Source organism: Salmo salar, chromosome 11 (genome assembly GCF_965601325.2).
Source record: "Salmo salar chromosome 11, fSalSal1, whole genome shotgun sequence".
Taxonomy (NCBI): domain Eukaryota; kingdom Metazoa; phylum Chordata; class Actinopteri; order Salmoniformes; family Salmonidae; genus Salmo; species Salmo salar.
In genome coordinates this window covers 53,673,966-53,696,500 of record NC_138301.1, presented here as the reverse complement: position 1 = coordinate 53,696,500, position 22,535 = coordinate 53,673,966, and the positions used below count along the sequence as shown (strand labels likewise).

Here is a 22,535-nt window from a genome sequence, read left to right as displayed (position 1 = left end):
CTCCAGAGAAGTGAAGTGACATATCCCTAGTTGATTCTGCTGGTTCTGGACTACAGAGAAGTGACGTGACATATCCCTAGTTGATTCTGCTGGTTCTGGACTACAGAGAAGTGATGTGACATATCCCTAGTTGATTCTGCTGGTTCTGGACTACAGAGAAGTGATGTGACATATCCCTAGTTGATTCTGCTGGTTCTTCATTTTTTAACACTCCTTTTTGAGGGTCGCGGATCAAAAATGTTTTAAACCACATGATAGTGGCAACACATGGAGTTGGGTTGATATAGTAATGGTAGGATACAGTATTTCTTACAATCTTCTAGTTTGACTGGAATTGTGTTGGTCCAGTTCTAAAATAGTTTAGCTGAATACTTCCCTCATCAGATTGGGCTGATTTCACCTCTTCTTCTTCTCAGAATTGATCAACCAGCCCGTTACCACGGTTGCAGGAAAAAAACTGTTTCAGGGTGCCCCCCCAAAAGGGGTCTGTGTACGGCTCTGTAGTTATGCCTGCTGCCAAAAGAGCTGCTCAACTAATTAACCATGGTAATTTCAACATAACTATGACTGACAGCAGCCCTATTCAGAAGAATGTGAATATAGAAGACTCTGTAGAAGATAACAGAGGACATGTATCCATCTGTAAACCCTCACAGAGACACGTTTCACATCCATCTGTCAAATAAATGAACTAGAGCCTTTTGTTGTTGTTGTTTCATTCAGATGTTTATTTTGGAATTTATTTTGTTTTACGACTAATGCCTGTCGTGTCCATCAACTGTCGATCAATGGGTTTCGCTCTTTTCATGTAGAAAATGTATTTGCTTGTCAGCTGAAAGTAAATGTAGCTATCAATCACAAAGCCTAAAGACCATTAGAGGACCAAAAACACAAGGTCTCTGGTTGCTCTCTGGAAAGCTCGTTAATTGTCAAAGGACATTTTGGTCATCCTGGGTGAAAGACAGTCAGAGCCACTCACAAACAATGATCATGTGTTTTGAGACATGATCGGGGCGCAGGTAGACTAGTGGTTAGAGCGTTGGACTAGTAACCAAAAGGTTGCAAGATCAAATCACTGAGCTGACATGGTACTAATCTGTTGTTCTGCCCCTGAACAAGGCAGTTAACCCACTGTTCCTAGGCCATCATTGAAAATAAGAAATTGTTCTTAGCTGACTTGCCTAGTTAAATAAAGATCAAATATGTTTTGAGAAAGAATGAAGGGTTTATGACCACTTGTTGACAGGTAGACGTCACCTCGACTTCCAAAGGACGTTGGGTGGCTTCCACAGTGTTGCTATACACCTACAGTGCTGCTTGAAACTATGTGAACCCTACAGGGCTGGTCATTATGTTGCTATAAAATATTAAAATAAACATAAAATCCTTATCTAAACCCCAATTCGTAATAAAGACATTAAGTAAATGACAGAAACAAAAAAATATGATATATTTTCATTGTTTATTTATCAAAAGTGGTTAGACTCAGATTAAACTCAGATTTGATGTGTGCAAAAATATGTGAACCCCTTCAGTCAATAGCTTGTGGTACCTCCATTAGCAGCAATAACTTGGAATAAACGTCTCCTATAGCCAGTAATCAGTCTCCGAGATTTGTTTTGAAGGATTTTTGCCCACTCCTTGTTACAGAACTCAGCCAATTGAGTGAGGTTTGAGGGGTGTCTGGCATGAACTGCCTGCTTCAGGTCCTGCCACAGCATCTCCATTGGATTTAGGTCAGGACTTTGACAATCCAAAACACAAATCTTCTTTCTCCTAAGCCATTCTTTGGTAGATTTGCTTGAATGCTTTGTGTACATTTACATTTTAGTCATTTAGCAGACACTCTTATCCAGAGCAACTTACAGTAGTGAATGCATACATTTCATACATATATATATATTTTTTTCCATACTGGTCCCCCATGGGAAACAAACCCACAACCCTGGCATTGCAAACACCATGCTCTACCAACTGAGCCACCCGGGACCATGTGTCATTGTCTTGTTGGAAGACCCATTTTCAGCCCAGCTTTAGCTCCTTGACTGATGGCCTGACGTTCTGAATCTCCTGGTATACTTTCGAATTCATGGTTCCCTTAATAAGGATCCGCCACTTTTTTCAATTTTCGCCTAAAATGACATACACAAATCTAACTGCCTGTAGCTCAGGCCCTGAAGCAAGGATATGTATATTCTTGGTACCATTTGAAAGGAAACACTTTGTCGTTTGTGGAAATGTGAATGAAATGTAGGAAAATATAACACAATAGATCTGGTAAAAGATAATACAAAGAAAAAACCAACCGTTCTTTTTTTCCCCTTCAACTTTGAAATGCAAGAGAAAGGCCATAATGTATTATTCCAGCCCAGGTGCAATTTAGATTTTGGCCACCAGAGGGCAGCAGTGTATGTGCAACGTTTTAGACTGATCCAACAAACCATTGCATTTCTGTTCAACGTTTTGTATCAAGACTGCCCAAATGTGCCTAATTTGTTTATTAATAACTTTTCATGTTCAAAATTGTGTACTCTCCTCAAACAATAGCATCGTATTCTTTCACTGTAATAGCTACTGTAAATTGGACCGTGCAGTTAGATTAACAAGAATTTAAGCTTTCTGCCAATATCAGATATGTCTACGTCCTGGGAAATGTTCTTGTCACTTACAACCTCATGCTAATCGTATTAGCCTACGTTAGCTCAACCGTCCTGTGGACGGGACACCGATCCCGAAGTTAATGTGGACTCGTCCAGATCCAGAGGAGGAAAAGCAGCCCCAGATCTTGACATTCCCACCACCATGCAAGACTGTTGGGATAAGGTTATTTTGGTGGTAGGCAGTGTTGGGTTTTCTGTTATTTTGGTGGTAGGCAGCGTTGGGTTTTCTGTTATTTTGGTGGTAGGCAGCGTTGGGTTTTCTGTTATTTTGGTGGTAGGCAGCGTTGGATTTTCTGTTATTTTGGTGGTAGGCAGCGTTGGGTTTTCTGTTATTTTTGTGGTAGGCAGCGTTGGGTTTTCGCCAAACATAGCGGTGTTGATTGTGACCAAAAAGGTCAATTTTGGACATGATGCACAGTCCAGAGAATGGACTTCAGGTTCTTCAGGTTTGTCCAGGTGGTTTCTGACAAAGTTAAGACGGGCAGTTTGGTTATTTTTTGACAGAAGAGCCTTCTTCCCTAGCAACCCTACCATGAATGGCATTTTGATTCAGTGTTCTCCTTATTGTTGAAGCATGCACAGTTACCTGAGACGCAGCAAGGGAGGTCTGCAAATCTCTAGATGTTATGTTTGGGTTGGCTTTTACCTGATTTATTATTGTTCTTGTGGCTCTTGGGGATATTTTGGGTGGGCTTCCACTTCTAGGCTGAGTTGCTGTCATGTTAAAGGCTCTCCATTTGTAAAGTATTTGCCTCACAGTGGACTGACTGATGGAGCTCAAATCATTTTGAGATGATTTTCTAGCCTTCTCCCAGACTGATGTGTTCTCACTACCCTCGTCCTGATGTCCTCGGCCATCTCCTTTCCTCTCTGCATGGTGTCCTTTACATTCACCTGGATGGGTAAACACCAAACTGAGCAGGTTTCTGATCTCTCTATTACCAGAGTCCCGCCCAAACTCTTTTCTTAACCATCTCTCCTTTGATTGGTTAATTTGGTACCCAATTATTGACCCACCTGATTCTACTTAACTACTTGATTTAACCCAATGCAACTTGAGGTTCACTTATTTTTTTGTACCTGCATTAATTCCTTGTTTTAAAGTTATTTTCCTTCTACACACATGATTTCTCCTACATTAACATATGGTATTGGTAAATATAAACCTGTTATGTCAGACTAAAAAGACTGGATCTGAATAAATGAAGATTTCATGGTAAAAAAACAACGTTTAAAAAAATCTGTAATTGCACAAGGGGTTCGTTCACATACTTTCCATCAGCACTGTATGTAGTTCCAGATCTGTACATACTGAAGGGGTCGGGGCTTGGCAGAATGGATACGGGGGTGGACTGGACTTTCATCTCCTTTATAGCCACTCAGTTAGACCATACATACAAGGATCACAGTTCCAGTCTGTGATATAACTGTAACTGAGATTTCAGCATTGATAAATTCCCAAACAACTATTACAGCTGGTACGCCCACCCACTAAGCCTAGACACACTCTCCAGCTACTGATCTCTATGAAGTCTCAGCGGCTGTGGGTGTTCCAGAGAGTTCCAAGCAGTGACACGGTGTGTAATTGACTTAAACCATCTGATTACTCTACCAGGCTCTACTGCCTGTCTACAGCTCCAGGTGCAGCTAGCTACCAGGTTTGTTTCCAAAATGGCATCCTATTCCACCCTATGGGTCCTGGTTAAAAGTAGTGCACTATGTAGGGGAAATGATGCCATTTGGGAAGCAGTGTCTACAGCTCTAGGTGCAGCTAGCTACACTGTACCACCCATGGGAGGAAGCATTAATAGCAGAGCAACACCTGAAATGTGGCATTTTCCTTATATAAGAGACTTGTTTTATTAAGTTTTTATCTGAAATTGCAGTAAAAGCTGGTTACTCTGAAATTGATGCCAAACCATCCAAAATCACATTTGATTTGATTTGAACCTTAAAGGGATGGTTCACCCAAATGACACATTGGTTTCCTTACCCTGTAAGCAGTCTATGGACAAGGTATGACAGCAGTCCATGCTTTGGTTTAGTTTCCCTGGCACTGTTTCCACATGCTAACATTTTTAGCATTTGTGGCACGAATCCCATTCAAGTCATGGGACCGATATTAGCATTTTTCGAGCATCAAATTCAAATCATCTATAAGTGACTTTGTTGAGCTTCACTATCAATTTCACATACTTTCAGATGATTTGGACCTGATGCACGGAAAAATGCTAATGTCGGTCCCATGACTCGAATGGGATTTGTGCCACAAATGCTAAAAATGTTAGCATGTGGAAACAGTGCCAGGGAAACTAAACCAAAGCATGGACTGCTGTCATACCTTGTCCATAGACTGCTTACAGGGTCAGGAAACCAATATGACATGTTGTCATTTGGGTGAATTATCCCTTCAATGGATATTTTCTAACACTGCCCAGTGAATTAACAACTTTTTCAGTCGCAATTTTTTTTCTCCCTGTAATGATTTGCAAGATATTGATGAAAATGAAGCATGGTTAATTCTTGGGGCGGCAGCGTAGCTTAGTGGTTAGAGCGTTGGACTAGTAACTGAAAGGTTGCAAGATCGAATCCCAGAGCTGACAAGGTACAAATCAGTCATTCTGCCCCTGAACAAGGCAGTTTACCCACTAGGCCATCATTGAAAATAAGAATTTGTTCTTAACTGACTTGCCTAGTTAAAAAAAAATATCTACGCTTAGCATTCAACTACCAAGCCTACTTTAAGTTAGTATAATGTGAATTGAAAAGTGTATGTATATATTATGTCAATTGAACATTTCTCCCAATACCTCAACACTCTTCAAGTGTTGTCCCAATACCTCTACTTCAACTCTCTTCAAATGTTGTCCCAATACCTCTACTTCTTCAATAAGCTTTACCTCTCACTCTATACAATTCTGTTAATCTCTTTGCCTCCTGAACGCCCCCAAACCCAGACCCTCTCTAACCCCAGACCCTCAGACCCTCTCTAACCCCGGACCCTCTCTAACCTCAGACCCTCTCTAACCCCAGACCCTCTCTAACCTCAGACCCTCTCTAACCCCAGACCCTCTCTAACCCCAGACCCTCCCTAACCCCGGACCCGCTCTAACCCCAGACCCTCTCTAACCCCGGACGCTCTCTAACCTCGATCCCTCTCTAACCCCGGACCCTCTCTAACCGCGAACCCTCTCTAACCCCTGACCCTCTCTAACCCCAGACCCTCTCTAACCCCGGACCCTCTCTAACCTCGGACCCTCTCTAACCCCGGACCCTCAGACCCTCTCTAACCCCAGACCCTCTCTGACTCCAGACCCTCTCTAACCCCGGACCCTCTCTAACCCCGGACCCTCAGACCCTCTCTAACCCCAGACCCTCTCTAACCCCGGACGCTCTCTAACCTCGATCCCTCTCTAACCCCGGACCCTCTCTAACCGCGAACCCTCTCTAACCCCTGACCCTCTCTAACCCCAGACCCTCTCTAACCCCGGACCCTCTCTAACCTCGGACCCTCTCTAACCCCGGACCCTCAGACCCTCTCTAACCCCAGACCCTCTCTGACTCCAGACCCTCTCTAACCCCGGACCCTCTCTAACCCCGGACCCTCTCTAACCCCGGACCCTCAGACCCTCTCTAATCCCAGACCCTCTCTGACCCCAGACCCTCTCTGACCCCAGACCCTCTCTGACCCCAGACCCTCTCTACCCCCAGACCCTCTCTGACCCCAGACCCTCTCTGACTCTGTGTTGGTTTGAAAAGGGATTCCCTCACCAATAGGTTTCAGCTGTCTTTGTGATGGCTGAATGTAGACTACAAGCTGCAGTATGCTGGTGAGAGGAGGCCAGGACAGGAAAGACTATTTCACAAACCCAGTAAGGACACTTACAACCCCTCGTTGCTGTTATTCCATGTTATTACCTGATGTCATTACTATAGTACAGACACATATGAAGTAGGGAGAGACTAATAAGAAACATATCAGAATAGTAGCCTATTGGTCTTCAGGCATTATGGCATTATGGTTTGCAATATACAGTTAATACATAGTCTAGTGGTTAGAGCGTTGGGTCAGTAACCAGCAGGTAGCCTAGTGGTTAGAGCGTTGGGACAGTAACCAGCAGGTAGCCTAGTGCTTAGAGTGTTGGGCCAGTAACCAACAGGTAGCCTAGTGGTTAGAGTGTTGGGCCAGTAACCAGCAGGTAGCCTAGTGGTTAGAGTGTTGGGCCAGTAACCAGCAGGTAGCCTAGTGGTTAGAGCGTTGGGCCAGTAACCAGCAGGTAGCCTAGCGGTTAGAGCGTTGGGACAGTAACCAGCAGGTAGCCTAGCGGTTAGAGCGTTGGGACAGTAACCAGCAGGTAGACTAGCGGTTAGAGCGTTGGGTCAGTAACCAGCAGGTAGTCTAGCGGTTAGAGCGTTGGGCCAGTAACCAGCAGGTAGCCTAGGCGGTTAGAGCGTTGGGCCAGTAACCAGCAGGTAGCCTAGCGGTTAGAGCGTTGGGCCAGTAACCAGCAAGTAGCCTAGCGGTTAGAGCGTTGGGCCAGTAAGCAGCAGGTAGCCTAGCGGTTAGAGCGTTGGGCCAGTAACCAGCAGGTAGCCTAGCGGTTAGAGCGTTGGGCCAGTAACCAGCAGGTAGACTAGCGGTTAGAGCGTTGGGCCAGTAACCAGCAGGTAGACTAGCGGTTAGAGCGTTGGGCCAGTAACCAGCAGGTAGACTAGTGGTTAGAGTGTTGGGTCAGTAACCAGCAGGTAGCCTAGTGGTTAGAGCGTTGTGCCAGTAACCAGCAGGTAACCTAGTGGTTAGAGCGTTGTGTCAGTAACCAGCAGGTAGACTAGTGGTTAGAGCGTTGTGCCAGTAACCAGCAGGTAACCTAGTCGTTAGAGCGTTGTGCCAGTAACCAGCAGGTAACCTAGTGGTTAGAGCGTTGGGCCAGTAACCAGCAGGTAGCCTAGTGGTTAGAGCGTTGGGCCAGTAACCCGAAAGGTTGCTTGATCAAATCCCCGATCTGACAAAGTAAAAATCTGTCCTTCTGCCCCTGAACAAGACAGTTAACCCACTGTTCCGAGGCTGTCATTGTAAATAAGATGTTTTTCTTAACTGACTTGCCTAGTTAAAAAATAAATAACAGACACATTTAGTCGTGCATTAGCCTACTTTCAAAATTGATGGAAGCTGAACAAAAACTTCCCGAGTTTCTGAGACAGAGAAAACGTTGAGCACTGAATAAAAACATTTTGTTTGCTTGAGCCTATCAATTTCAGAAGCTAATGTGTCCATACTGTTTTGATGTAACAAAACAAAAATGAAAATACTTGAATAAATTACGTGGGATACAAAGTCACAGTTAAATGCAAATACAATTTCGAATCACTCCGTGACATTTTCAATACGAACAGAATGTGGGACTGAATTGGAGAGAGCGCCTTAAACTTACCCTTTATAGAAACGAGAGAAGTGGGATATGTTTCTCAAAGCATTTCAAGAACACGAACCAGTAGATATATCCAAAATGTTATGACACCGTCCTTGGGAATCACTAATAACCCTGATAAATCCAATACCACGGGCGGAGCAACAGCGTTCAGTTCAGTTCTGTGCTCATTCTTCACGGAGAGGTTGTCTCTGTGGTTGAAGTGTCCGTCCACGGTTCCACACGCGCAGCGCTTCACCTCGAAGGTGGGGTAGAGTAGCTGACGCTCACATCCCCCACTAAAAACTACGATTGTTAACATTTCAAATAATAGGGCTTTTTCTTCGAGCCAGCTTCAACTCAACTACTATTTTGATTGGCATTCGTTGCATACAGTAGAACCTAAATCATGCGTAATAACTTTAACGTTTGTTCTTGGTAGCCTATAATACAAAATAACATTTCATCCATTTGTGATATTTTTCTTTCATGTGGATGTTCTAAGGTCCAGCACACATGGCTACTCAAGAGACAGGAGGGTATTTACGACACCATATCACCTCTCTCGCTGTTGTTTTCCTCCTTTCAGATCATGACTCTTGGTTTAACCTTCCCCTCCCTCTATTCTCACCCCTGAGTCTAAGCAATAAAACACCCTTTTATATTATTCAATTCAATTTCAATTTAAGGAGTTTTATTGGCATGGGAAACATATGTTTACATTGCCAAAGCAAGTGAAATGGACAATAAACAAAAGGGAAATAAACAATACAAATTTAACAGTAAACATTACACTCACAGAAGTTCCAGAAGAATAAAGACATTCTAAATGTCATATTATTTATATATACAGTGTTGTAATGATGTGCAAATAGTTAAAATTTCAAAAGGGAAAATAAATAAACAAAAATATAGGTTGTATTTACAATGGTGTTTGTTCTTCACTAGTTGACCTTTTCGTGTGGCAACAGGTCACAAATCTTGCTGCTGTGATGTCACACTGTGGTATTTCACCCAGTAGATAGGGGAGTTTATCAAAATTGGATCTGTTTTCGAATTCTTTGTGTGTCTCTGTAGTCTGAGGGAAATACGTGTCTCTAATATGGTCATACATTGGGCAGGAGGTTAGGAAGTGCAGCTCAGTTTACACCTCATTTTGTCACATGTGCTGAATACAACAGGTGTAGTAGACCTTACAGTGAAATGCTTACTTACAAGCCCTTAACCAACAATGTATTTTGTAGGAAAATAAGTGTTAAGAAAGTATTTACTAAAATAAACTGAAGTAACCAAATAAATAGAAAAATAGAAAAGTAACAAATAATTAAACAGCAGCAGTAAATAACAATAGTGAGGCTATATACAGGAGGTACCAGTACAGAGTCAATGTGGATGCTATATACAGGGGGTACCGGTACAGAGTCAATGTGGAGGCTATATACAGGGGGTACCGGTACAGAGTCAATGTGGAGGCTATATACAGGAGGTACCGGTACAGAGTCAATGTGGAGGCTATATACAGGGGGTACCGGTACAGAGTCAATGTGGAGGCTATATACAGGGGGTACCGGTACAGAGTCAATGTGGAGGCTATATACAGGGGGTAGCGGTACAGAGTCAATGTGGAGGCTATATACAGGGGGTAGCGGTACAGAGTCAATGTGGAGGCTATATACAGGAGGTACCGGTACAGAGTCAATGTGGAGGCTATATACAGGGGGGTACCGGTACAGAGTCAATGTGGAGGCTATATACAGGGGGTACTGGTACAGAGTCAATGTGGAGGCTATATACAGGGGGTACCGGTACAGAGTCAATGTGGAGGCTATATACAGGGTGTTACGGTACAGAGTCAATGTGGAGGCTATATACAGGGTGTTACGGTACAGAGTCAATGTGGAGGCTATATACAGGGGGTACCGGTACAGAGTCAATGTGGAGGCTATATACAGGGGGTACCGGTACAGAGTCAATGTGGAGGCTATATACAGGGGGTACCGGTACAGAGTCAATGTGGAGGCTATATACAGGGGGTACCGGTACAGAGTCAATGTGGAGGCTATATACAGGAGGTACCGGTACAGAGTCAATTTGGAGGCTATATACAGGGGGTACCGGTACAGAGTCAAATTGGAGGCTATATACAGGGTGTTACGGTACAGAGTCAATGTGGAGGCTATATACAGGGTGTTACGGTACAGAGTCAATGTGGAGGCTATATACAGGGGGTACCGGTACAGAGTCAATGTGGAGGCTATATACAGGGGGTAAAGGTACAGAGTCAATGTGGAGGCTATATACAGGAGGTACCGGTACAGAGTCAATGTGGAGGCTATATACAGGGGGGTACCGGTACAGAGTCAATGTGGAGGCTATATACAGGGGGTACCGGTACAGAGTCAATGTGGAGGCTATATACAGGGGGTACCGGTACAGAGTCAATGTGGAGGCTATATACAGGGTGTTACGGTACAGAGTCAATGTGGAGGCTATATACAGGGTGTTACGGTACAGAGTCAATGTGGAGGCTATATACAGGGGGTACCGTTACAGAGTCAATGTGGAGGCTATATACAGGGGTACCGGTATAGAGTCAATGTGGAGGCTATATACAGGGTGTTACAGTACAGAGTCAATGAGGAGGCTATATACAGGGGGTACCGGTACACAGTCAATGTGGAGGCAATATACAGGGGGTACCGGTACAGAGTCAATGTGGAGGCTATATACAGGGGGTACCGGTACAGAGTCAATGTGGAGGCTATATACAGGGGGTACCAGTACAGAGTCAATGTGGAGGCTATATACAGGAGGTACCGGTACAGAGTCAATGTGGATGCTATATACAGGGGGGTACCGGTACAGAGTCAATGTGGAGGCTATATACAGGGGGTACCGGTACAGAGTCAATGTGGAGGCTATATACAGGGGGTACCGGTACAGAGTCAATGTGGAGGCTATATACAGGGTGTTACGGTACAGAGTCAATGTGGAGGCTATATACAGGGTGTTACAGTACAGAGTCAATGTGGAGGCTATATACAGGGGGTACCGGTACAGAGTCAATGTGGAGGCTATATACAGGGGGTACCGGTACAGAGTCAATGTGGAAGCTATATACAGGGGGTACCAGTACAGAGTCAATGTGGAGGCTATATACAGGAGGTACCGGTACAGAGTCAATGTGGAGGCTATATACAGGGGGTACCGGTACAGAATCAATGTGGAGGCTATATACAGGGGGTACCGGTACAGAGTCAATGTGGAGGCTATATACAGGGGGTACCGGTACAGAGTCAATGTGGAGGCTATATACAGGGTGTTACGGTACAGAGTCAATGTGGAGGCTATATACAGGGTGTTACGGTACAGAGTCAATGTGGAGGCTATATACAGGGGGTACCGGTATAGAGTCAATGTGGAGGCTATATACAGGGGGTACCGGTACAGAGTCAATGTGGAGGCTATATACAGGGGGTACCGGTACAGAGTCAATGTGGAGGTTATATACAGGGGGTACCGGTACAGAGTCAATGTGGAGGCTATATACAGGGGGTACCGGTACAGAGTCAATGTGGAAGCTATATACAGCGGGTACCAGTACAGAGTCAATGTGGAGGCTATATACAGGAGGTACCGGTACAGAGTCAATGTGGAGGCTATATACAGGGGGTACCGGTACAGAATCAATGTGGAGGCTATATACAGGGGGTACCGGTACAGAGTCAATGTGGAGGCTATATACAGGGGGTACCGGTACAGAGTCAATGTGGAGGCTATATACAGGGTGTTACGGTACAGAGTCAATGTGGAGGCTATATACAGGGGGTTACGGTACAGAGTCAATGTGGAGGCTATATACAGGGGGTACCGGTATAGAGTCAATGTGGAGGCTATATACAGGGGGTACCGGTACAGAGTCAATGTGGAGGCTATATACAGGGGGTACCGGTACAGAGTCAATGTGGAGGTTATATACAGGGGGTACCGGTACAGAGTCAATGTGGAGGCTATATACAGGAGGTACCGGTACAGAGTCAATGTGGAGGCTATATACAGGGGGGTACCGGTACAGAGTCAATGTGGAGGCTATATACAGGGGGTACCGGTACAGAGTCAATGTGGAGGCTATATACAGGGGGTACCGGTACAGAGTCAATGTGGAGGCTATATACAGGGTGTTACGGTACAGAGTCAATGTGGAGGCTATATACAGGGTGTTACGGTACAGAGTCAATGTGGAGGCTATATACAGGAGGTACCGGTACAGAGTCAATGTGGAGGCTATATACAGGGGGTACCGGTACAGAGTCAATGTGGAGGCTATATACAGGGGGTACCGGTACAGAGTCAATGTGGAGGCTATATACAGGGGGTAGCGGTACAGAGTCAATGTGGAGGCTATATACAGGGGGTAGCGGTACAGAGTCAATGTGGAGGCTATATACAGGAGGTACCGGTACAGAGTCAATGTGGAGGCTATATACAGGGGGGTACCGGTACAGAGTCAATGTGGAGGCTATATACAGGGGGTACCGGTACAGAGTCAATGTGGAGGCTATATACAGGGGGTACCGGTACAGAGTCAATGTGGAGGCTATATACAGGGTGTTACGGTACAGAGTCAATGTGGAGGCTATATACAGGGTGTTACGGTACAGAGTCAATGTGGAGGCTATATACAGGGGGTACCGGTACAGAGTCAATGTGGAGGCTATATACAGGGGGTACCGGTACAGAGTCAATGTGGAGGCTATATACAGGGGGTACCGGTACAGAGTCAATGTGGAGGCTATATACAGGGTGTTATGGTACAGAGTCAATGTGGAGGCTATATACAGGGTGTTACGGTACAGAGTCAATGTGGAGGCTATATACAGGGGGTACCGGTATAGAGTCAATGTGGAGGCTATATACAGGGGGTACCGGTACAGAGTCAATGTGGAGGCTATATACAGGGGGTACCGGTACAGAGTCAATGTGGAGGCTATATACAGGGGGTACCGGTACAGAGTCAATGTGGAGGCTATATACAGGAGGTACCGGTACAGAGTCAATGTGGAGGCTATATACAGGGGTGTACCGGTACAGAGTCAATGTGGAGGCTATATACAGGGGGTACCGGTACAGAGTCAATGTGGAGGCTATATACAGGGGGTACCGGTACAGAGTCAAATTGGAGGCTATATACAGGGTGTTACGGTACAGAGTCAATGTGGAGGCTATATACAGGGTGTTACGGTACAGAGTCAATGTGGAGGCTATATACAGGGGGTACCGGTACAGAGTCAATGTGGAGGCTATATACAGGGGGTAAAGGTACAGAGTCAATGTGGAGGCTATATACAGGAGGTACCGGTACAGAGTCAATGTGGAGGCTATATACAGGGGGGTACCGGTACAGAGTCAATGTGGAGGCTATATACAGGGGGTACCGGTACAGAGTCAATGTGGAGGCTATATACAGGGGGTACCGGTACAGAGTCAATGTGGAGGCTATATACAGGGTGTTACGGTACAGAGTCAATGTGGAGGCTATATACAGGGTGTTACGGTACAGAGTCAATGTGGAGGCTATATACAGGGGGTACCGTTACAGAGTCAATGTGGAGGCTATATACAGGGGTACCGGTATAGAGTCAATGTGGAGGCTATATACAGGGTGTTACAGTACAGAGTCAATGAGGAGGCTATATACAGGGGGTACCGGTAGACAGTCAATGTGGAGGCAATATACAGGGGGTACCGGTACAGAGTCAATGTGGAGGCTATATACAGGGGGTACCGGTACAGAGTCAATGTGGAGGCTATATACAGGGGGTACCAGTAGAGAGTCAATGTGGAGGCTATATACAGGAGGTACCGGTACAGAGTCAATGTGGATGCTATATACAGGGGGGTACCGGTACAGAGTCAATGTGGAGGCTATATACAGGGGGTACCGGTACAGAGTCAATGTGGAGGCTATATACAGGGGGTACCGGTACAGAGTCAATGTGGAGGCTATATACAGGGTGTTACGGTACAGAGTCAATGTGGAGGCTATATACAGGGTGTTACAGTACAGAGTCAATGTGGAGGCTATATACAGGGGGTACCGGTACAGAGTCAATGTGGAGGCTATATACAGGGGGTACCGGTATAGAGTCAATGTGGAGGCTATATACAGGGTGTTACAGCACAGAGTCAATGACGAGGCTATATACAGGGGGTACCGGTACACAGTCAATGTGGAGGCAATATACAGGGGGTACCGGTACAGAGTCAATGTGGAGGCTATATACAGGGGGTACCGGTACAGAGTCAATGTGGAGGCTATATACAGGGGGTACCGGTACAGAGTCAATGTGGAGGCTATATACAGGGTGTTACGGTACAGAGTCAATGTGGAGGCTATATACAGGGTGTTACGGTACAGAGTCAATGTGGAGGCTATATACAGGGGGTACCGGTACAGAGTCAATGTGGAGGCTATATACAGGGGGTACCGGTACAGAGTCAATGTGGAGGCTATATACAGGGGGTACCGGTACAGAGTCAATGTGGAGGCTATATACAGGGTGTTACGGTACAGAGTCAATGTGGAGGCTATATACAGGGTGTTACGGTACAGAGTCAATGTGGAGGCTATATACAGGGGGTACCGGTATAGAGTCAATGTGGAGGCTATATACAGGGGGTACCGGTACAGAGTCAATGTGGAGGCTATATACAGGGGGTACCGGTACAGAGTCAATGTGGAGGCTATATACAGGGGGTACCGGTACAGAGTCAATGTGGAGGCTATATACAGGAGGTACCGGTATAGAGTCAATGTGGAGGCTATATACAGGGGTGTACCGGTACAGAGTCAATGTGGAGGCTATATACAGGGGGTACCGGTACAGAGTCAAATTGGAGGCTATATACAGGGTGTTACGGTACAGAGTCAATGTGGAGGCTATATACAGGGGGTACCGGTACAGAGTCAATGTGGAGGCTATATACAGGGGGTAAAGGTACAGAGTCAATGTGGAGGCTATATACAGGAGGTACCGGTACAGAGTCAATGTGGAGGCTATATACAGGGGGGTACCGGTACAGAGTCAATGTGGAGGCTATATACAGGGGGTACCGGTACAGAGTCAATGTGGAGGCTATATACAGGGGGTACCGGTACAGAGTCAATGTGGAGGCTATATACAGGGTGTTACGGTACAGAGTCAATGTGGAGGCTATATACAGGGTGTTACGGTACAGAGTCAATGTGGAGGCTATATACAGGGGGTACCGTTACAGAGTCAATGTGGAGGCTATATACAGGGATACCGGTATAGAGTGAATGTGGAGGCTATATACAGGGTGTTACAGTACAGAGTCAATGAGGAGGCTATATACAGGGGGTACCGGTACACAGTCAATGTGGAGGCAATATACAGGGGGTACCGGTACAGAGTCAATGTGGAGGCTATATACAGGGGGTACCGGTACAGAGTCAATGTGGAGGCTATATACAGGGGGTACCAGTACAGAGTCAATGTGGAGGCTATATACAGGAGGTACCGGTACAGAGTCAATGTGGATGCTATATACAAGGGGGTACCGGTACAGAGTCAATGTGGAGGCTATATACAGGGGGTACCGGTACAGAGTCAATGTGGAGGCTATATACAGGGGGTACCGGTACAGAGTCAATGTGGAGGCTATATACAGGGTGTTACGGTACAGAGTCAATGTGGAGGCTATATACAGGGTGTTACAGTACAGAGTCAATGTGGAGGCTATATACAGGGGGTACCGGTACAGAGTCAATGTGGAGGCTATATACAGGGGGTACCGGTATAGAGTCAATGTGGAGGCTATATACAGGGTGTTACAGCACAGAGTCAATGACGAGGCTATATACAGGGGGTACCGGTACACAGTCAATGTGGAGGCTATATACAGGGGGTACCGGTACAGAGTCAATGTGGAGGCTATATACAGGGGGTACCGGTACAGAGTCAATGTGGAGGCTATATACAGGAGGTACCGGTACAGAGTCAATGTGGAGGCTATATACAGGGGTGTACCGGTACAGAGTCAATGTGGAGGCTATATACAGGGGGTACCGGTACAGAGTCAATGTGGAGGCTATATACAGGGGGTACCGGTACAGAGTCAAATTGGAGGCTATATACAGGGTGTTACGGTACAGAGTCAATGTGGAGGCTATATACAGGGTGTTACGGTACAGAGTCAATGTGGAGGCTATATACAGGAGGTACCGGTACAGAGTCAATGTGGAGGCTATATACAGGGGTGTACCGGTACAGAGTCAATGTGGAGGCTATATACAGGGGGTACCGGTACAGAGTCAATGTGGAGGCTATATACAGGGGGTACCGGTACAGAGTCAATGTGGAGGCTATATACAGGGGGTACCGGTACAGAGTCAATGTGGAGGCTATATACAGGGTGTTACGGTACAGAGTCAATGTGGAGGCTATATACAGGGTGTTACGGTACAGAGTCAATGTGGAGGCTATATACAGGGGGTACCGGTACAGAGTCAATGTGGAGGCTATATACAGGGGGTACCGGTACAGAGTCAATGTGGAGGCTATATACAGGGGGTACCGGTACAGAGTCAATGTGGAGGCTATATACAGGGTGTTACGGTACAGAGTCAATGTGGAGGCTATATACAGGGTGTTACGGTACAGAGTCAATGTGGAGGCTATATACAGGGGGTACCGGTATAGAGTCAATGTGGAGGCTATATACAGGGGGTACCGGTACAGAGTCAATGTGGAGGCTATATACAGGGGGTACCGGTACAGAGTCAATGTGGAGGCTATATACAGGGGGTACCGGTACAGAGTCAATGTGGAGGCTATATACAGGAGGTACCGGTATAGAGTCAATGTGGAGGCTATATACAGGGGTGTACCGGTACAGAGTCAATGTGGAGGCTATATACAGGGGGTACCGGTACAGAGTCAAATTGGAGGCTATATACAGGGTGTTACGGTACAGAGTCAATGTGGAGGCTATATACAGGGGGTACCGGTACAGAGTCAATGTGGAGGCTATATACAGGGGGTAAAGGTACAGAGTCAATGTGGAGGCTATATACAGGAGGTACCGGTACAGAGTCAATGTGGAGGCTATATACAGGGGGGTACCGGTACAGAGTCAATGTGGAGGCTATATACAGGGGGTACCGGTACAGAGTCAATGTGGAGGCTATATACAGGGGGTACCGGTACAGAGTCAATGTGGAGGCTATATACAGGGTGTTACGGTACAGAGTCAATGTGGAGGCTATATACAGGGTGTTACGGTACAGAGTCAATGTGGAGGCTATATACAGGGGGTACCGTTACAGAGTCAATGTGGAGGCTATATACAGGGATACCGGTATAGAGTGAATGTGGAGGCTATATACAGGGTGTTACAGTACAGAGTCAATGAGGAGGCTATATACAGGGGGTACCGGTACACAGTCAATGTGGAGGCAATATACAGGGGGTACCGGTACAGAGTCAATGTGGAGGCTATATACAGGGGGTACCGGTACAGAGTCAATGTGGAGGCTATATACAGGGGGTACCAGTACAGAGTCAATGTGGAGGCTATATACAGGAGGTACCGGTACAGAGTCAATGTGGATGCTATATACAAGGGGGTACCGGTACAGAGTCAATGTGGAGGCTATATACAGGGGGTACCGGTACAGAGTCAATGTGGAGGCTATATACAGGGGGTACCGGTACAGAGTCAATGTGGAGGCTATATACAGGGTGTTACGGTACAGAGTCAATGTGGAGGCTATATACAGGGTGTTACAGTACAGAGTCAATGTGGAGGCTATATACAGGGGGTACCGGTACAGAGTCAATGTGGAGGCTATATACAGGGGGTACCGGTATAGAGTCAATGTGGAGGCTATATACAGGGTGTTACAGCACAGAGTCAATGACGAGGCTATATACAGGGGGTACCGGTACACAGTCAATGTGGAGGCTATATACAGGGGGTACCGGTACAGAGTCAATGTGGAGGCTATATACAGGGGGTACCGGTACAGAGTCAATGTGGAGGCTATATACAGGAGGTACCGGTACAGAGTCAATGTGGAGGCTATATACAGGGGTGTACCGGTACAGAGTCAATGTGGAGGCTATATACAGGGGGTACCGGTACAGAGTCAATGTGGAGGCTATATACAGGGGGTACCGGTACAGAGTCAAATTGGAGGCTATATACAGGGTGTTACGGTACAGAGTCAATGTGGAGGCTATATACAGGGTGTTACGGTACAGAGTCAATGTGGAGGCTATATACAGGGGGTACCGTTACAGAGTCAATGTGGAGGCTATATACAGGGGTACCGGTATAGAGTCAATGTGGAGGCTATATACAGGGTGTTACAGTACAGAGTCAATGAGGAGGCTATATACAGGGGGTACCGGTACACAGTCAATGTGGAGGCAATATACAGGGGGTACCGGTACAGAGTCAATGTGGAGGCTATATACAGGGGGTACCGGTACAGAGTCAATGTGGAGGCTATATACAGGGGGTACCAGTACAGAGTCAATGTGGAGGCTATATACAGGAGGTACCGGTACAGAGTCAATGTGGATGCTATATACAGGGGGGTACCGGTACAGAGTCAATGTGGAGGCTATATACAGGGGGTACCGGTACAGAGTCAATGTGGAGGCTATATACAGGGGGTACCGGTACAGAGTCAATGTGGAGGCTATATACAGGGTGTTACGGTACAGAGTCAATGTGGAGGCTATATACAGGGTGTTACAGTACAGAGTCAATGTGGAGGCTATATACAGGGGGTACCGGTACAGAGTCAATGTGGAGGCTATATACAGGGGGTACCGGTATAGAGTCAATGTGGAGGCTATATACAGGGTGTTACAGCACAGAGTCAATGACGAGGCTATATACAGGGGGTACCGGTACACAGTCAATGTGGAGGCAATATACAGGGGGTACCGGTACAGAGTCAATGTGGAGGCTATATACAGGGGGTACCGGTACAGAGTCAATGTGGAGGCTATATACAGGGGGTACCGGTACAGAGTCAATGTGGAGGCTATATACAGGGTGTTACGGTACAGAGTCAATGTGGAGGCTATATACAGGGTGTTACGGTACAGAGTCAATGTGGAGGCTATATACAGGGGGTACCGGTACAGAGTCAATGTGGAGGCTATATACAGGGGGTACCGGTACAGAGTCAATGTGGAGGCTATATACAGGGGGTACCGGTACAGAGTCAATGTGGAGGCTATATACAGGGTGTTACGGTACAGAGTCAATGTGGAGGCTATATACAGGGTGTTACGGTACAGAGTCAATGTGGAGGCTATATACAGGGGGTACCGGTATAGAGTCAATGTGGAGGCTATATACAGGGGGTACCGGTACAGAGTCAATGTGGAGGCTATATACAGGGGGTACCGGTACAGAGTCAATGTGGAGGCTATATACAGGGGGTACCGGTACAGAGTCAATGTGGAGGCTATATACAGGAGGTACCGGTACAGAGTCAATGTGGAGGCTATATACAGGGGTGTACCGGTACAGAGTCAATGTGGAGGCTATATACAGGGGGTACCGGTACAGAGTCAATGTGGAGGCTATATACAGGGGGTACCGGTACAGAGTCAAATTGGAGGCTATATACAGGGTGTTACGGTACAGAGTCAATGTGGAGGCTATATACAGGGGGTACCGGTACAGAGTCAATGTGGAGGCTATATACAGGGGGTAAAGGTACAGAGTCAATGTGGAGGCTATATACAGGAGGTACCGGTACAGAGTCAATGTGGAGGCTATATACAGGGGGGTACCGGTACAGAGTCAATGTGGAGGCTATATACAGGGGGTACCGGTACAGAGTCAATGTGGAGGCTATATACAGGGGGTACCGGTACAGAGTCAATGTGGAGGCTATATACAGGGTGTTACGGTACAGAGTCAATGTGGAGGCTATATACAGGGTGTTACGGTACAGAGTCAATGTGGAGGCTATATACAGGGGGTACCGTTACAGAGTCAATGTGGAGGCTATATACAGGGATACCGGTATAGAGTGAATGTGGAGGCTATATACAGGGTGTTACAGTACAGAGTCAATGAGGAGGCTATATACAGGGGGTACCGGTACACAGTCAATGTGGAGGCAATATACAGGGGGTACCGGTACAGAGTCAATGTGGAGGCTATATACAGGGGGTACCGGTACAGAGTCAATGTGGAGGCTATATACAGGGTGTTACAGCACAGAGTCAATGACGAGGCTATATACAGGGGGTACCGGTACACAGTCAATGTGGAGGCAATATACAGGGGGTACCGGTACAGAGTCAATGTGGAGGCTATATACAGGGGGTACCGGTACAGAGTCAATGTGGAAGCTATATACAGGGGGTACCAGTACAGAGTCAATGTGGAGGCTATATACAGGAGGTACCGGTACAGAGTCAATGTGGAGGCTATATACAGGGGGTACCGGTACAGAATCAATGTGGAGGCTATATACAGGGGGTACCGGTACAGAGTCAATGTGGAGGCTATATACAGGGGGTACCGGTACAGAGTCAATGTGGAGGCTATATACAGGGTGTTACGGTACAGAGTCAATGTGGAGGCTATATACAGGGTGTTACGGTACAGAGTCAATGTGGAGGCTATATTAAGGGGGTACCGGTATAGAGTCAATGTGGAGGCTATATACAGGGGGTACCGGTACAGAGTCAATGTGGAGGCTATATACAGGGGGTACCGGTACAGAGTCAATGTGGAGGTTATATACAGGGGGTACCGGTACAGAGTCAATGTGGAGGCTATATACAGGGGGTACCGGTACAGAGTCAATGTGGAAGCTATATACAGGGGGTACCAGTACAGAGTCAATGTGGAGGCTATATACAGGAGGTACCGGTACAGAGTCAATGTGGAGGCTATATACAGGGGGTACCGGTACAGAATCAATGTGGAGGATATATACAGGGGGTACCGGTACAGAGTCAATGTGGAGGCTATATACAGGGGGTACCGGTACAGAGTCAATGTGGAGGCTATATACAGGGTGTTACGGTACAGAGTCAATGTGGAGGCTATATACAGGGGGTACCGGTACAGAGTCAATGTGGAGGCTATATACAGGGGGTACCGGTACAGAGTCAATGTGGAGGCTATATACAGGAGGTAGCGGTACAGAGTCAATGTGGAGGCTATATACAGGGGGTAGCGGTACAGAGTCAATGTGGAGGCTATATACAGGAGGTACCGGTACAGAGTCAATGTGGAGGCTATATACAGGGGGGTACCGGTACAGAGTCAATGTGGAGGCTATATACAGGGGGTACCGGTACAGAGTCAATGTGGAGGCTATATACAGGGGGTACCGGTACAGAGTCAATGTGGAGGCTATATACAGGGTGTTACGGTACAGAGTCAATGTGGAGGCTATATACAGGGTGTTACGGTACAGAGTCAATGTGGAGGCTATATACAGGGGGTACCGGTACAGAGTCAATGTGGAGGCTATATACAGGGGGTACCGGTACAGAGTCAATGTGGAGGCTATATACAGGGGGTACCGGTACAGAGTCAATGTGGAGGCTATATACAGGGTGTTACGGTACAGAGTCAATGTGGAGGCTATATACAGGGTGTTACGGTACAGAGTCAATGTGGAGGCTATATACAGGGGGTACCGGTACAGAGTCAATGTGGAGGCTATATACAGGGGGTACCGGTATAGAGTCAATGTGGAGGCTATATACAGGGGGTACCGGTACAGAGTCAATGTGGAGGCTATATACAGGGGGTACCGGTACAGAGTCAATGTGGAGGCTATATACAGGGGGTACCGGTACAGAGTCAATGTGGAGGCTATATACAGGAGGTACCGGTACAGAGTCAATGTGGAGGCTATATACAGGGGTGTACCGGTACAGAGTCAATGTGGAGGCTATATACAGGGGGTACCGGTACAGAGTCAATGTGGAGGCTATATACAGGGGGTACCGGTACAGAGTCAAATTGGAGGCTATATACAGGGTGTTACGGTACAGAGTCAATGTGGAGGCTATATACAGGGTGTTACAGTACAGAGTCAATGTGGAGGCTATATACAGGGGGTACCGGTACAGAGTCAATGTGGAGGCTATATACAGGGGGTAAAGGTACAGAGTCAATGTGGAGGCTATATACAGGAGGTACCGGTACAGAGTCAATGTGGAGGCTATATACAGGGGGGTACCGGTACAGAGTCAATGTGGAGGCTATATACAGGGGGTACCGGTACAGAGTCAATGTGGAGGCTATATACAGGGGGTACCGGTACAGAGTCAATGTGGAGGCTATATACAGGGTGTTACGGTACAGAGTCAATGTGGAGGCTATATACAGGGTGTTACGGTACAGAGTCAATGTGGAGGCTATATACAGGGGGTACCGTTACAGAGTC

At 46.6% G+C, this 22,535-nt stretch overlaps 1 protein-coding gene across 1 annotated transcript in view; it reads right to left on the bottom strand.

Annotated features, from left to right (window-relative positions):
- LOC106593603 (tetraspanin-18B) overlaps nucleotides 1-8,494 on the bottom strand; it is a 252,528-nt gene extending 244,034 nt beyond the window's left edge. The window contains exon 1 of the mRNA XM_045689719.2: nucleotides 8,093-8,494. The gene's annotated coding sequence lies outside the window, so the exon portion shown is untranslated. The remainder of the gene's footprint in view (nucleotides 1-8,092) is intronic.
- Nucleotides 8,495-22,535: the final 14,041 nt, after the last annotated feature.